Source organism: Pelodiscus sinensis, chromosome 1, assembly GCF_049634645.1.
Source record: "Pelodiscus sinensis isolate JC-2024 chromosome 1, ASM4963464v1, whole genome shotgun sequence".
Lineage (NCBI taxonomy): Eukaryota > Metazoa > Chordata > Testudines > Trionychidae > Pelodiscus > Pelodiscus sinensis.
In genome coordinates this window covers 3,087,878-3,101,776 of record NC_134711.1, presented here as the reverse complement: position 1 = coordinate 3,101,776, position 13,899 = coordinate 3,087,878, and the positions used below count along the sequence as shown (strand labels likewise).

Below are 13,899 nucleotides of genomic sequence, written 5' to 3'. Positions count from 1 at the left end.
ACGACTGCCTTTCTCCAGGGTGGGATAGGTCACAGGCATCAGGCCCTGAGGTTGGGGTTGCTACGTGAGGGTCGGCTCCTGCACATGCATATGGGACTCTCCCAGGTCACATGCCACGGGGAAGGGATGCGGAGCACTCAGGGGCCCTAGGCTAGGACAGGGAACAAGTCACGTGAGGGGACTTGTGGGGTGTTGCGAAGGGCCCCATAAATTCTAAGGATGCCCCGGTGCGTGGAGCTACTGCCACCCAGAACTAGGCCCCGTGCTCCGTCCCTGGTCCAGGGAAACGCACCAAACACCCAGAAATGACAAACACACTCCAATGGGAGTGACCGAGAAAGGGCCGGGCCCTATCCGGCTTTCCTAGCACCCCCTGAACCAACGTCCCTGGAGAGTTGGGGGCGCAACGCACGCAGAGCCGGATCCGTGAGAGCCAGGCAGTGGGAAAAGACTCGAAACCGCCGCTCTATTTTTTCCATGGTCAAAAATACGTGCCCTTTGCTCCTTTCTATTCTTGGGGTCGGGGCTGTTTTCGGAACGACTCGATTCCCGTCAGCCTACCACTCGTGGCAGGAAGGGCCCAACTGGAGGAAGCGTTGGGAGCCCCTCTACTCTGCCTTACATCAGCGGGAACCGAGACCACGCCGGCTAGTTCTGCGGTTTCCCTGAGCCACCGTGCCGGTGGGCAACTTTACCATCACCCGATCCTTTCGGGGAGCCGCTCCGATACCTTGTCAGCAAAGGCATCTTTAGTTGGCTCCTTTGCCACAATGCGCAGGACCGGCCTCAGGGCAGCCAATCACAGATATAAACTTTGCCAGCCTTTGCCCCCACTTTTCCCTCCTGCAGGTACCGGGAGAGGCGCTGGGCTCCGCCCCCACCCCCGTAAAGGGGAGGAGACAGAACCGGCCACCGACTACTCGCAACAGACCTCCACCCGCACCCGGAGCCTGCCCCGTGGAGGGGACACCCTGGCCAGGCAGAAGAGAGTCTTAATCTGAGATCATCCCTGCCGACTGGTCAGAGGGAGGGGATGCAAAAATTCCATTGAGAGAATTCCCTCTCTGCCCCATATCCTGTAACATGGTGGGGGGCAATGTTCCCTGTAAGCTGAACACTTTTATGGGCACCCAGGAGAGATTTGGGGGCCGCCCAGCTGATTAGCAGAGTGCCCACCGTGCCCATAGCCAGCACCATGCATTTCTATTGGTGGTGCACATCTGCCCACACTTTGGTGCGCAGAACAAAAATTATTCCACACGTGGATGGAAAAGCTGAGCAGGAACATTAATGGGAGGCGGGTGTCTCCCCTGTAAGGTTCAGAGGAGGAGCTGAGTTAGTCTATATCTGGAAAAATTTAAAAAACAACGACTAGTCTAGTAGCACCTTAAAGACTCACAAAACATGTACAGGCAGTCCCCGGGTTACATGGATCCGACTTACATCAGATCCCTACTTACAAACGGGGTGAGGCAACCCCGCACTAGCTGCTTCCCCCCAGCAGACCAGGGAGACGCGAAGCTAGCGACCCCCCAGCAGACCAGGGAGACATGGAGCAGCTTTTCTCAGCAGACACCTCAGCTTGAGAATAAAGGACTGAGGGAAGTGAGGTATGGGAGAATAAAACTGAGCTCTGGAGAAATGTTTGGCTAGAGTTTCCCCTACAATATGTACCAGTTCCGACTTACATACAAATTCAACTTAAGAACAAACCTACAGTCCCTATCTTGTAGGTAACCCGGGGACTGCCTGTATATTGTATAGGGAGAGCAACCTGCAGGTCTCACACATGGGGTAAAACTACTCCAACTTATGGTGTGGACACAGTCGTCTTCCACCATATGGAAAACAGTCTCAAGTCTCAGAAAATTGTACAGTAACCTCCCAAACTAAAATTCCCTTCAATATGAGTCTTTTACACTGTTAGACGCCGGGAACACAGACCAGGTGTTTTAATAGATGCCGGGTCTGTCAAATAATACAAGCTGAGGGTCTCGGGCAGTCTGTACTAAAAGATGCTGGGGGCTTCTATTGGAAGTTTTACGGTAGTGTCAAATGAAATCATCGTGAACAGTCAAAGCGTGGCAGATGGCGCTGAAATAGACAACGTTGAAACTTCTCTTAAATCTAGAGGGGTGGTGGAACAGATCCAGCGAGTGACTCGCGCTGCTCAGGCTGGATTCTCTGTCCACGTCTACACAGCCACATTATTTCGAAAGAACCTAGTCCGCGTCTATGCAGCCGGAGGTTATTTCGACTGCTGTCAAGCTGGAGGCCTGCTACTCCGACTCCTGTAACCCTCCTTGTACGAGGAGTAAGGGGTCAGAGGAAGCATGCTCGGCTTTGAAATAAGCGCTGCGCAGACAGCGTCGAAACTTGAAATAAGCCATGGCGAAATAAGCTACGCCGTGAACGTAGCTCAATTTGCGTAGCTTATTTCGAGTTAAGCCCTGCTGTGTAGACACACCCTGTAGAGGGCTACGTCAACACTGGCACCCTTTTCCGGAAATGCTTAAAACGGAAAACTTTTCCGTTATAAGCATTTTCGGAAAAAGCGCGTCTACATTGGCAGGATGCTTTTCCGGAAAAGCACTTTCTGCAGAAAAGCATCCGTGGCCAATGTAGACGCGCTTTTCCGCCAAAAAGCCCCGATTGTCATTTTCGCGATCAGGGCTTTTTTGCGGAAAAGAAATCTCTGCTGTCTACACTGGCTCTTTTCCGGAACAGTTTTCCGGAAAAGGACTTTTGCCCGAGCGGGAGCAGCATAGTTTTTCCAGAAAAACAGACGATTTTACAGTAGATCGTCAGTGCTTTTCCGGAAATTCAAGGAGCCAGTGTAGACAGCTGGCAAATTATTCCAGAAAAGAGGCTGATTTTCCAGAATAAGTGACCAGTGTAGACACAGCCGAGCAGTGTTTCTCAACCAGGGTCCGAGTACCCTTAGGGGTACTCGAGAGAAGTCCAGGGGGTACATCCACACAGCTGAAATTTGGAGAAAACTGAATTTCTGTTTTAAGTTTTACAGCGTTTGATTATTTCTGTACTTTTTACTCCCCAAAATTTCATCGCCCGCCCGGCTACGATTAAGTTGCTTAAAGAAATGTGTTGCAATGGTAGAAAAAAAATTGTGCGTCTGAAAACTAGGTACTGGGGTACTTATAATTTTTTTAAAGGGGGTACTTTATCAAAAAAAAGCTTGAGAAACACTGAACTAGAGCATCCACCGGCCGGATCCCATGGGTCAGATGCTGGTGTGGGCCCTGCTAGCTCTCTGGCCAGCCAGGCCTGGCCATGCACACCTGGGCACTGTGCTACGTCTGGCGGGAGTTTTCCCGGAAAGGACCTTAAGGCATCCACCAGATTACCTGCTGCGTGAGTCAACACCCGACAATGCAAGCAGGAGGACACTCGCCCTTACAGTAAACAGTGACCTTGTGGAAACAACCAAACACCCCAGATTCCTCCCCGGGCTTGGGAGACAGGAATGCAGGAAGTGCCCATGACTTCATTGCTCTGGCTTTTGCTATTCTAGGGGGCAGCCGACCCCCGAGGCCTCCTCTGGCTGTTTTTAGCTGCCGTGTTTTGCGTGGACCCAGAACCACGTGTGCTACCCTGCAGCTTCCTCCCGCCGGGCCACGGCTGCTCGGCTTCCCTGGACCCACGGCCTGGCGCCGTTCTCCTAGCTCCTGGCCCTGCATTACCGGCACGGCCCCAGGCCGCGTCACCGTGGTGTGTGGCGTGGCACCCGAAAAGGCCAGGCTGTGACTGAGAAGGTCACCGTGTTGCCTATTAAAAACCAACCGCGTGCTAGGACACGGCAGACGGCGCCCATGTCTGTGCGACGTCCGGGCCATCCCCTCCCCTTTCGGGAGGCCGCGGGTCCCGAGTCCATGCGGCGCGCTGCTATTTTGAAGGCCTAGAGCTCTGAGCTGGCACTGGCGACCGGCCTGCCGCGAGACCGGCTGGATGTGTGACCGCTGAGCTAATGGCGCGCTTCTTCTCAGGCTGTTAAACGCCCCCTCCCCCTCCCGGCTCCGGCAGCAGCGTGAGGATAGACTTTCAGGGAAACAAAACACCACGACTCCCTGATGTCACCCCGCCAGAGTTAACCCCTTCCTCCGGCCCACCTTCCTGCCGTGTGTGCTGGGGTAACGAGAAGGCGGGAGGTGCAGATGGGGTGAAAGGACAGGCTGATGTGCGGCAGGATCCCAGGAATCCAGAGCCACACACACACCCAGAGAACACACTCCCAGACACGAAGGCATGCCCGCCATCAAAGAGGCAGGTCCCCCAGAAACAAGCATGCCGCCGCACTATTGGGAACAGCACACAACCGCACAAGAGAGCGCGGGCACGCCGGCGGCAAGACGCCAGCCTGAGGTGCGCTGTGTTGGAAAGCACACGCCAGCCACCTCAAAAGTCAGGTACAGGAGTCCACCGAAATTGACGTGCATCCCCGTGCACCGTGGAGTAACTGCCGACAATGGATTGCGTCACCGTGGAGTAACTGTGGGGGGCTGGGACTGTGCCTAGAGGGGGGGCTGGGGCTGTGCCATCTCTCCCCCCGCCCATGCTCCAAAGCTGGGGCCATGCTGCCCTTCCTACTGCAATAGGACTGAGGGTGCTCAGGGGGCCCAGGAGTGGGGTGGGTAGCCACGGTGTGTGTGTGTGTGGGGGGGGAGCTTCAGGGTTTCAGTGGGGAAGGGGAGGGGCTTTGGGAAGAAGGGGCGGGGCCATCTCAAATGGTTGGTTCCCGCATTGCCCATGCACCAGACAGGTACGCACACATTCTTGTGCGAGCACGCACACGTGTGTTCACACATACACACTCAGGCCTTTCCATACACACAGGGTACGTCTAAACTACATGCCTCGTGAAACCAGGTTTACCTGTGCCGATCAAGAAAGGCTTCTTTGTCGGCGCGGCGCGTCCAGACTGCCCCGATCTGCCGACAAACAGCTGATCGGCAGAGCGGGGCAGCCATTTAAATTTAAATGAAGCCGCGATTATTTTAATCGTGGCTTCATTTCCCTCTGCCGATCTGGCTAATCTACATGCCTCCGTCGACGGAGGCATGTAGTCTAGACACACCCACAGACGTAGCACAGACTCACACAAGCACACCCTCCCAAAACCAACTCGCCCATACGCCACGGATGGTTCGCGCCCAGCCAGAAGTGCAGTCGATGCAGGGACCCCGGGGTGAAAGATTCTGCCCGGCACTAGACAGGCGGGGGGACGGTGCCAGGCCGAGCGGGTCTGGGTGAAGGAGAGTCTGGGAATCGACGCAGGACCCGAAAGCCCCGAACAAGACAGACAAGCGGGTCGGGGAGATTGGAGCCCAACGGCCTTTGCGAAATTCAGAACAAGGGACCTTTGCCCCCCACCCAGGGAAGGAGTCGAGGGCACGGTGAGCTGGGGCATGCAGGAGAGGGTCACATTCTCTGCGGCGTCCTCGGCAGGGCGCCATGCGTGGGATGCCTGGAGAAATCTTCACCGCCGATCCAACGCTGAATCCGTGGCAGCCCCTTGGGCCGGTGGGCTCGCAGGGCGTCTATCGTCCCTGACCCGTGCCCGTCCAGTGACTCATTCGCAGGCGCGAGGCTCGTGGCATTTCAGGCGAGAAAGACCCTCGGCCGGAGCCGACAGGAATTTGGGGAATTTGAACCTGGGAATGTCTCTCCCCCATCCCCCCCTGTGAAAGAGGGAGACAAGCTCCGTGAAATGTGGCAGCAGGTGTTGGTGGGGTTTAGAGTTCACTTTCCGGAGCCCCTGCGGCCCGGGGAGACGGGCGGGTGCATTCCGGCGAGACGTCGCAGCGTCGCGGCCGCGCCGGGGCCTGTGAAGGCGCGGCGTTGAGTTTCCTGCAGACGCGGCTTGCGGCACAGGCCGGGAAGTCCCGGGGGGCGTTCCTGAATCGGGGCCCGCGCGTCGATTGCATTGGGAACGTCATGTGTGAACGCCGCCTGAATCGCACCCCCCACGGAGCCAGGTCGGCTCGATCCCACGTCAGCCCTGTCGCCGCCGGCCCCCATCATCTCTGCTCTGCCTTCGCGGTCGGGCTCTGTGCCGGGGTGCAGCTGCAACGTGGGCCCCGGGGAGGAAATGGGAGATTGGCTCGTTGCTCCATCGCTAAGTCGGAGACAGTTGTGGAATGTGCGCCGCAACTTCTCTGCCCTGCTTTAGTGGGCCATTCCAGAGCCAGGGGCCCGTTCAAGGCGAGGGCATGGCCAGACAAAGGCAGGTGTGAGCAGGGGACAAAGGCATGATTAAGGAGATAGGAGAGCATGGAGCAAGGTGGGGAGGAAAGAGCAGGAGGAAATAAAGACGAAGATCCAGACGGGCATGTATTGATGTGTTCTGCACAAAGGTTGGTCCATTTGTTAGCCAATAGGAGGAGTCCTTGTTCTGCCACAAGCTGTCTCTGGGACCTTAGTCAAGTCACTGAGCCCCTCCATGCCTCAGTTTCCCAACTGTGAGATCGCACCACCCTACCTCGCAGGGTGTTGTTGAAAATTGTCAACCTGTGGAACTCCTTGCCAGAGGATGTTGGGAAGACCAGGACTTGAACAGGGTTCTAAAAAGAACTAGATAAATGAATGGAGGATAGGTTCATTGGTGGCTATTAGCCAGGATGGGTAGGGAGGGTGCCCCTATCCTCTACCAGAGGCTGGAAACGGGTGACAGGAGAGGGATCACTTGATGATTCCCTGTTGTGTTCACTCTCTTTGGGGCACCTGGCCTTGGCCACTGTTGGCCGACAGGACACTGGGCAAGATGGATCTTTGGTCTGACCCGGTCTGGCTGCTTTGATGTTCTTATTGTTATATCAAGGGCTGCAAACCACAGTGAGTTCTAGTGATAAAAAGAACCAGATATTATCACACACCTACACGTGACCCTCCCCGCCGCTACACACACGCATGTTTCCATAGGCACACGCTGTACCCTTCAGCTGTGCGCTACACTTACAAAGGCCTGTTGGCTGCGCACACCGATTGTACTCGGATCTTGGGGGCTGTCCGGATTGGGGAGCAGGTAGATACTCGTAGCTCTCTGCCAGGTCTTTGTCTGGGAACGTGAGAGCCTGTACCCGCCGCCACCCCTGTAGAAACATAAGTTTGTGATATTGCATGGGGGATGGATTTAGCTCAGGGAGTTATTATTAGCCCCACGTGTCTCCACCGTGGCAGGCTGAGAGCTCCCAGCTGTGTCTCCTGGAATAGCTAAAATCTTCTCCTTCACATGCCAGTCGCTCTCTGCCATGTGTGGTCCCTTCTGACTCAGTTTCCCTTCGGCCTCCATCTCTCCCTGCCACCTTCCCCCATCTTCCAATTGGTTCTGCCTCTTTTTCCCAGGATTCTCAAGCCGCCTTTCTTCGGGAACACTCCGTCAGGCTGGAAATATCTTTCCAGCTGCGATTCCCCAATAAACATGCTCAAAAATAGCTGTGGTTTGAAGCTCTCTGGGACCCGCTGTCTCCTAGCCCTGCTTGTCCGGCTGCATGCTTTGGCCTCCTCTGTGTGTCCTGCTGGGAAGCTGTATTTACAACATGCCTGAGCTCAATTTGAACCTGTTCCGGGGCAGCCACGCCAGCCTAGCTCCCTTGCTTTCGGACGAAACCACGTGGCTCAGCCCTGTTGGGATCCCAAAACTTCTCATCCTCTTTCTCAGAGCGTCCCACGTAAAGGATGGGAAGGTGCGTGGCCGAGAGACTTGCATTAGTGGCATTAGGCAGTGCCTTTGGACAGTTCACAGCCACGCAAGGTCTAGAGCACTGGTCACCAACCTGTCGATCGGGATCTACTGGTCGATCGTGGAGTCTGACAGGGGATCCTGACTAGTTTGGCCAAAAGGCTACCAAGGGCCAGCACTTCAGCTGCCCCTTCTTTGCACGGCTGCCCATCTCCTGCCCCTCCCCTTGGCAAGCCTTCTGCTTTCTGTGCAGGGCAGAGGCAAGAGAGGAGGGGGCTGATGTCAAGCTGCCTCCTTTCCCACTCTGTCTCCTTTCTCCACAGAGCAGAGAGGGGGCCCAACAGGACTTGGGAGGGAGTTTGCTGGCTGCTTTAGGGAATGGTGCAGGGCCAGGGCAGGGGGGAGCCCCACTGCCCCACCACCCAGGAGCCACCAGCAGTGCCCAGCTGCAGCTTACATACCTTTCCCTAGTCATGAACCCCCTTCTGCGCCCCAGTCCCTGACCCAGCCTTGAGCACCCCGTGCCCAAACACCATCCCAGAGCCTGCATCTAGAACTCCCTCCTCCATCCCCACTGCCTGGCCCAAGAGCAGCTCAGAGCCCCTCACGCTCCAGATCCCTTAATCCAAGACCAGAGCCTGCACCCCAACCCTCTGCCCCATGTATAGATGAAAGCGAGTGAGGATGGGCAAGAGAGGGAGGATGAAGTGAGCAGGGGTGAGGCCTCAGACAAGGGGTCGGAAGGAAGCAGGGCAAGGGTAGATCTTAGATTGCACTTAAATTCAGAAAGTGATCTCGTGTTCAAGAAGGTTGGAGACCACTGGTCTAGAAAGACTGTCGGGGGAAGCCAAGGGCGGCCGGTAATGAATGCAAGGGAAGGCATAGCCTTCCCAAAATCGCCTACATGCCCCGGCCACTGGGGAGGGCTAGGGGTGGGCGGGGCTTGGCTCAAGTGGGCGGGGCTTGGCGTCAGGGGCGGGCCTCAGGCGGAAGGGGCGGGGTTAGGGCTTGCCTTCCCTAGTTGGGCCTTCACCCGCTGCCCATGCCGGTCGCTGCTGCGGCTGAACCCTAGGCTTTGTCTTGGGCTGCTTAGCGGCTCTCTGGGGAAGTCAGCCGCTTCCGACGTGAATTCAGAGCTCAGCCCGGAGAGGGGGGTGTTACTCATCACCCGCCGCAGGCTGTCTCCGAGGCTGCCAGAAGCCTGGAATTCATCGGCAGAAGATTAGCTGTGTTTATTGAATACATCCAGTTTGGCTGCAGCTCTCCTGTCTATCCCGGCCCATTGTGCTCTGCTCCTTGTGGCCAGCCCTAGCCAACAGCCGCCACGGCAGGAGGGCCTCTCACCTGGGCATCATACGTCCCCCTGTAACGCCCGCGGGCGATCGTCCTTAAACCCAGGTGTATGGCACGGCCACATTCCCACGGCTCGGAATCTGGAGTCACTCCACTGAATTCCATTCCGGATTTTCCGGGAGGCGTGGCGTCTAGAATCTGGATCCGGTGTATCGGGGACAATGTGCCGGTCAGCACAGGCAACGTCGTGCTGGTGGGAATCAAACACTTCCTCACCCCTCCTGATCTACAGCGAGATGGTGGGGTGGGGTAAGGCAGCTGCCTTTGGAGATCAAAGCAATGGAAGGGTGGTGGTGCAGAATCATAGAACCCCAGAGCTGGAAGAGACCTCGGGAGCCATCAAGTCCAGCCCCCTGCCCAAAGCAGGACCAACCCAACTCAATCATCCCCGCCAGGGCTTGGTCAAGATGGAACTTAAACTTCTAGGGATGGAGATTCCACCCCCTCCTCCCTAGGGAACCCAGTCCAGGGCTTCCCCACCCTCCTAGGGAATTCATTTTTCCTAATATCCCACCTAGACGTCCCCCATGGCAACTTGAGACCATTGCTCCTCGTTCTGCCCTCCGTCGCCACTGAGAACAGCCTCTCTCCAGCCTCTCTGGATCCCCCTTCAGGTAGCTGAAAGCTGCTAAGAAGTCCCTCGATTGGTGGTGCACATTCACACATGCCTCGGCGCACATAAAAAATTATTCCTCACACGGGTGGAGAAAATCTACATGGAGATGGAAAAGATTAGAGGGAACATTGCTTGGTACACACAGCGAGAGACAGACCCTGCCCAGGAGACCTGATGGGCTAACGAGGCCAGCAACGGGGAAGGAGGGCCCTAGCTCGGACGTGGGCAACCCGCAGCCCATCGTGGTTCTAGGCGTGGCCCACGAGACGTTTCGTGTACCGTTGCCCACATGCAGGAAGGCAGCCGAAGCCCCGCCCCTTCTGCCCAAAGCCACACCCCTTCCGAGACCACGCCCCTTCCCTACCTTTCCCCTCCACCTCCAGCCAAGCCCCGCCCAACCCCAGCTGAAGGCCCTGCCTTCTCCAGAGCTGGGCTGCCCTACCCTGGGAGACCCGGTCGTGGTTACAACAACCTTGCAGCCCCTTGGTGGCCCCTCGCAGCTGTAAAAGGGGGTCGTAGGAGGTGGGGGGAGCCTACAGGATTCTGGCTGGGCGAACCAGAATTCCCCCCCCTCCCCGGGCTGCTGGAATGGGGGCTCGGCGCCTCTTCCAAGGAGCAGCCCTCGTTCTGGGGGTGGCGCAGCTGGAAGCAGAGTTCTAATCTCCCCCCGGCCCCACCCGGAGAATCGGACGCCAGCACTCGGTTAGAAGAGGCGCGGGTTCTCCCTGAGGCGCCTCTCCCCGGGGGGCTGCTCTCTGCCCCCCTTCCCCGCCCGCGCTGCCCAGCTGGGAATGTGACCTGAATGCAGGGATCCCTGACAACCCCCCAAAGGGGTGCATGGAGCAGCAGCACAGGCAGAGGGGGGGAGCAGCAATGCCCCAGGGCACTGTCCTTGGGTAGGTGCAGGTGGGGGGTACAGGAGTCAGGGGAGCAGGAGGGGGGTGTTGGGGTTAGGGGAGGAGGAAGGGTGCAGGGGTGAGGGATGCAGGAGGAGGTACAGGGGTGCAGGAAGGGGTGCAATGGGTAGGGGTTCAGAAGGGGGTGCAGGGGGTAGGGGAACTGAAGGGGTAGAAGGGGTGCAGGGTTGGGGCAGGAGGGGGTACAGGGGGTAGGGGTTCAGGAGGGGGTGCAGGGGGGTTATGGTAGCAGGAGAGGGGAGCAGGAGGGGGGTTCAGAGGTTAGGGGAGCAGAGGGGGTGAAGGGATAGAAGGGGGTGCAGGGTCAGGGGCAGGAGCAGGTACAGCGGGTAAGGGTTCAGGAGCGGTGCAGGGCATAGGGGAGCAGGGAGGTCTAGAGGTTAGGGGAGCAGAGGGGGTGCAGGGGAGCAGGAGGGGATGCAGGGGGTAAGGGTTCAGGAGGAGGTGCCGGGGGTAGGGGAGCAGGGGGGGTTCAGAGGCTAGGGGAGCAGGAGGGGGGTGCAGGGGTGAAGGGATAGAAGGGGTGCAGGGTTGGGGCAGGAGGGGGTACAGGGTGTAGGGGTTCAGGAGGGGGTGCAGGGGGTAGGGGAGCAGGGGGAGTTCAGGGGGTAGGGGAGCTGGAGGGGGGTGCAGGGGTGAAAGGATAGAAGGGGGTGCAGGGGCTAGAGGGCAGGAGGGGGTGCAGGGGTTAGGGGAGCAGGAGGGAGGAAGGGATAGAAGATGGTGCAGGAAATAGGGGAGCAGGAGTCTAGAGGTTAGGGGAGCAGAGGGGGTGCAGAGGGTAGGAGAGCAGGAGGAGGTGCAGGGGATAAGGGTTCAGGAGGGAGTGCAGGGGGTAGGGGAGCAGGAGGGGGGTGAAGGGGTAGAAGGGATAGAAGGGGGTGCAGGGGCTAGAGGGCAGGAGGGGGTGCAGGGGTTAGGGGAGCAGAGGGGATGCAGGGGTGAAGGGATAGAAGGGGGTGCAGGGGCTAGAGGGCAGGAGGGGGTGCAGGGGTTAGGGGAGCAGGAGGGGGTGCAAGGGTGAAGGGATAGAAGGGGGTGCAGGGGCTAGAGGGCAGGAGGGGGTGCAGGGGTTAGGGGAGCAGGAGGGGGGTGCAGGGGTGAAGGGATAGAAGGGGGTGTAGGGGCTAGAGGGCAGGAGAGGGTGCAGGGGTTAGGGGAGCAGGACCTAGGATTGCAGGACCCACTCATGGGGGGGGAGCAATAGGATGCCAGCCTGGACTGTCTGTAAATTGCCCCCAGCCGCCCCCCTGGCTCATCCCTGCCGGCCAGGGCAATGTGGGGCTGGGCCGCGCCCGCCCTTTGGCCACCTGGGGGGAATGGGTGGGTGGCATTAGCTGATGCCTCCTAGCTGGCCCCAAGCTGTGGGCAGCGTGTGCCGGGGCGCTGGGGGGGGGGCGTGTTCCTAGTCCCTGTCTCCTCCCTGCCTGGGCCTTCTGGGACAGAATCCAGACCATAATAAGCACTAGACCATTGGCCCGAAGCTGAGCGATTCTCCGGGGAGCTCGGCCGCCCGGCCCAAGGTGGAGAGCAGCGGGGCTGGGGGCTCAGGGCTCGCCCCTTCCCATTGCAGGGGAGGGGGAGGCGAGCCTCGGGGGCCAATCCGGCTTGTGGGGAAAGGAAGAGGCTCCGCCCACCGCTGCTGCCCCCCCCTCCAATGGAAGACTGACAGTGCAGGAAACCACTCACCTGAAGGCGCTCCCTGCTGCTCCCATTGGCCGGAATCATGGCCAATGGGAGCAGCGGGTGCCTGGGAGCGGCGGAAGGCACAGAGCCAGGTAAGCGCCTCCCACCCCACCCCTGCACCCTCCCTCCAGCCAGGACCCTGCACCCTCAGCCCACACCTGCACCCAACCTCCTGGCCCAGCGCTAGCGTGGGTGCTCGGCGGGTGGTGCGCGGAGAGGCCTGCCTTGAGCTGGGTGGGCCGAAAAGTTTGAGAGCCACAGGTCTAGACGCCCCTCCAAGCCCTGTGCACAGGTGAGCACGTCATTTTCCTCAGCCTGCTTCCGGCTGCCCACCCCTCCCTGCCTAGCCGCCTCGCCGCTCTCAAAGACTCCGGTAATTCGCTCCCCCATCGGGCGCGGCAGAATCCGAGCCCCTGTCCCTTATGTGGCGGACGGGGAGCTACTGCGCCAAGAGGTTAAACAACCTCTGTGACGTCCCAGACGTCAGCTGCTGCTCTCACCTCAGCGGAGGCCACCCTGTTGGGTCCGGACTCAGTGGCCGGCCCCTGCCCCCCTCGGTAGCGTCGCCCATGGGGTCCAACGCCCATCGGAGCGATGCGCGTTTCCCCTCCTTTCTCGCGGTGGCGGCCTAAGTCCGTCGCACGGTGCTCGTCTCCTCGACTCGGGGGACTAATCGATCCGTGTCCTTCCCCTCACCTCCCTTCCACGCCTGTGCGCCATCCCATCGCGTCTCCTTGGCTTCTCTGCAGACGGCCGCCCCTTCGCCCTCCCTCAGGGGCCTCCTGGCCTCTCCGCCGGCCTGGAAATCTGAGGCAGCGTCTAAGATTCCACCCGCCGGCCACAACGCCAGCAAAGCAGAGCAGGGTGGAGCTGATAGTCTCCTTCTGCCGAGCGCGGCGGCGGGGGAAGGAGTCTCTGTTCTGCCTGACGGTCTGGCTCTTGTCTGCTAGCAGTGCTGGGACTCTGAGCCGCTCTGCAGCCGGGGGTTCGGGGTGGCTGAAAGGCTGCAATGTGGGCTGTGCCGGGGAAAGGCTGCTCTGCAAGCTGTGCAAAGAGAACATAAGAGCGGCCACACCAAAGATCTCGCCCAGTGTCCTGTCGACGGACAGCGGCCAATGCCAGGTGCCCCAGAGGAGGGAACGGAACAGGGAATCATGTGATCTCTCCCCCGTCACCCATTCCCAACTTGTAGCAAACAGAAGCTAGGGACACCATTCCTACCCATCCTGGCTAATAGCCATTGATGGATCTAACCTCCTTGAATCTATCTAGCTCTTTTCGAACCCGGTTACAGTCTTAAACTTAATAACCTCTGGCGAGGAGTTCCACAGGTTGCCTGCTCATTGTGTGGAAAAAAATGCTTCCTTTTGTTTGTTTTAAACCCGCTGCCTATTCATTTCATTGGGTGACCCCTAGTTCTTGTGTGAGTGAGCAAATCACTTTTCATTCTCCACTTTCTCCATGCCAGTCACTTTTTATAGACCTCTATCCTATCCCTCCTTAGTCTCCTCTTTTCTAAACTGAAAAGTCCCAGTTTTTTAATCTTTCCTCATAGGGCAGCTGTTCCAAACCCCTCCTCATTTTTGTTACCCTTTTCTGAACTTTTTCCAGTGCCAAGAGATCTTTTTTGA

At 58.4% G+C, this 13,899-nt stretch overlaps 1 long non-coding RNA gene across 3 annotated transcripts; it reads right to left on the bottom strand.

The window, feature by feature from the left end:
* Positions 1-1,492: 1,492 nt before the first annotated feature.
* Positions 1,493-13,385, bottom strand: LOC142827998 (uncharacterized). 3 transcript variants are annotated; one of them, XR_012902863.1, is made up of 5 exons: positions 12,769-13,385; positions 9,564-9,761; positions 9,041-9,275; positions 6,974-7,106; positions 1,493-6,856 (listed from the first exon to the last, which is right to left on the bottom strand). It is a non-coding gene; the product is annotated as an uncharacterized LOC142827998 (long non-coding RNA). The 3 variants fall into 3 exon arrangements; XR_012902864.1 differs by having other exon boundaries at positions 1,493-7,106; positions 12,965-13,384; XR_012902862.1 differs by having other exon boundaries at positions 1,493-7,106; positions 12,769-13,383.
* Between the last annotated feature and the right edge of the window lie 514 nt (positions 13,386-13,899).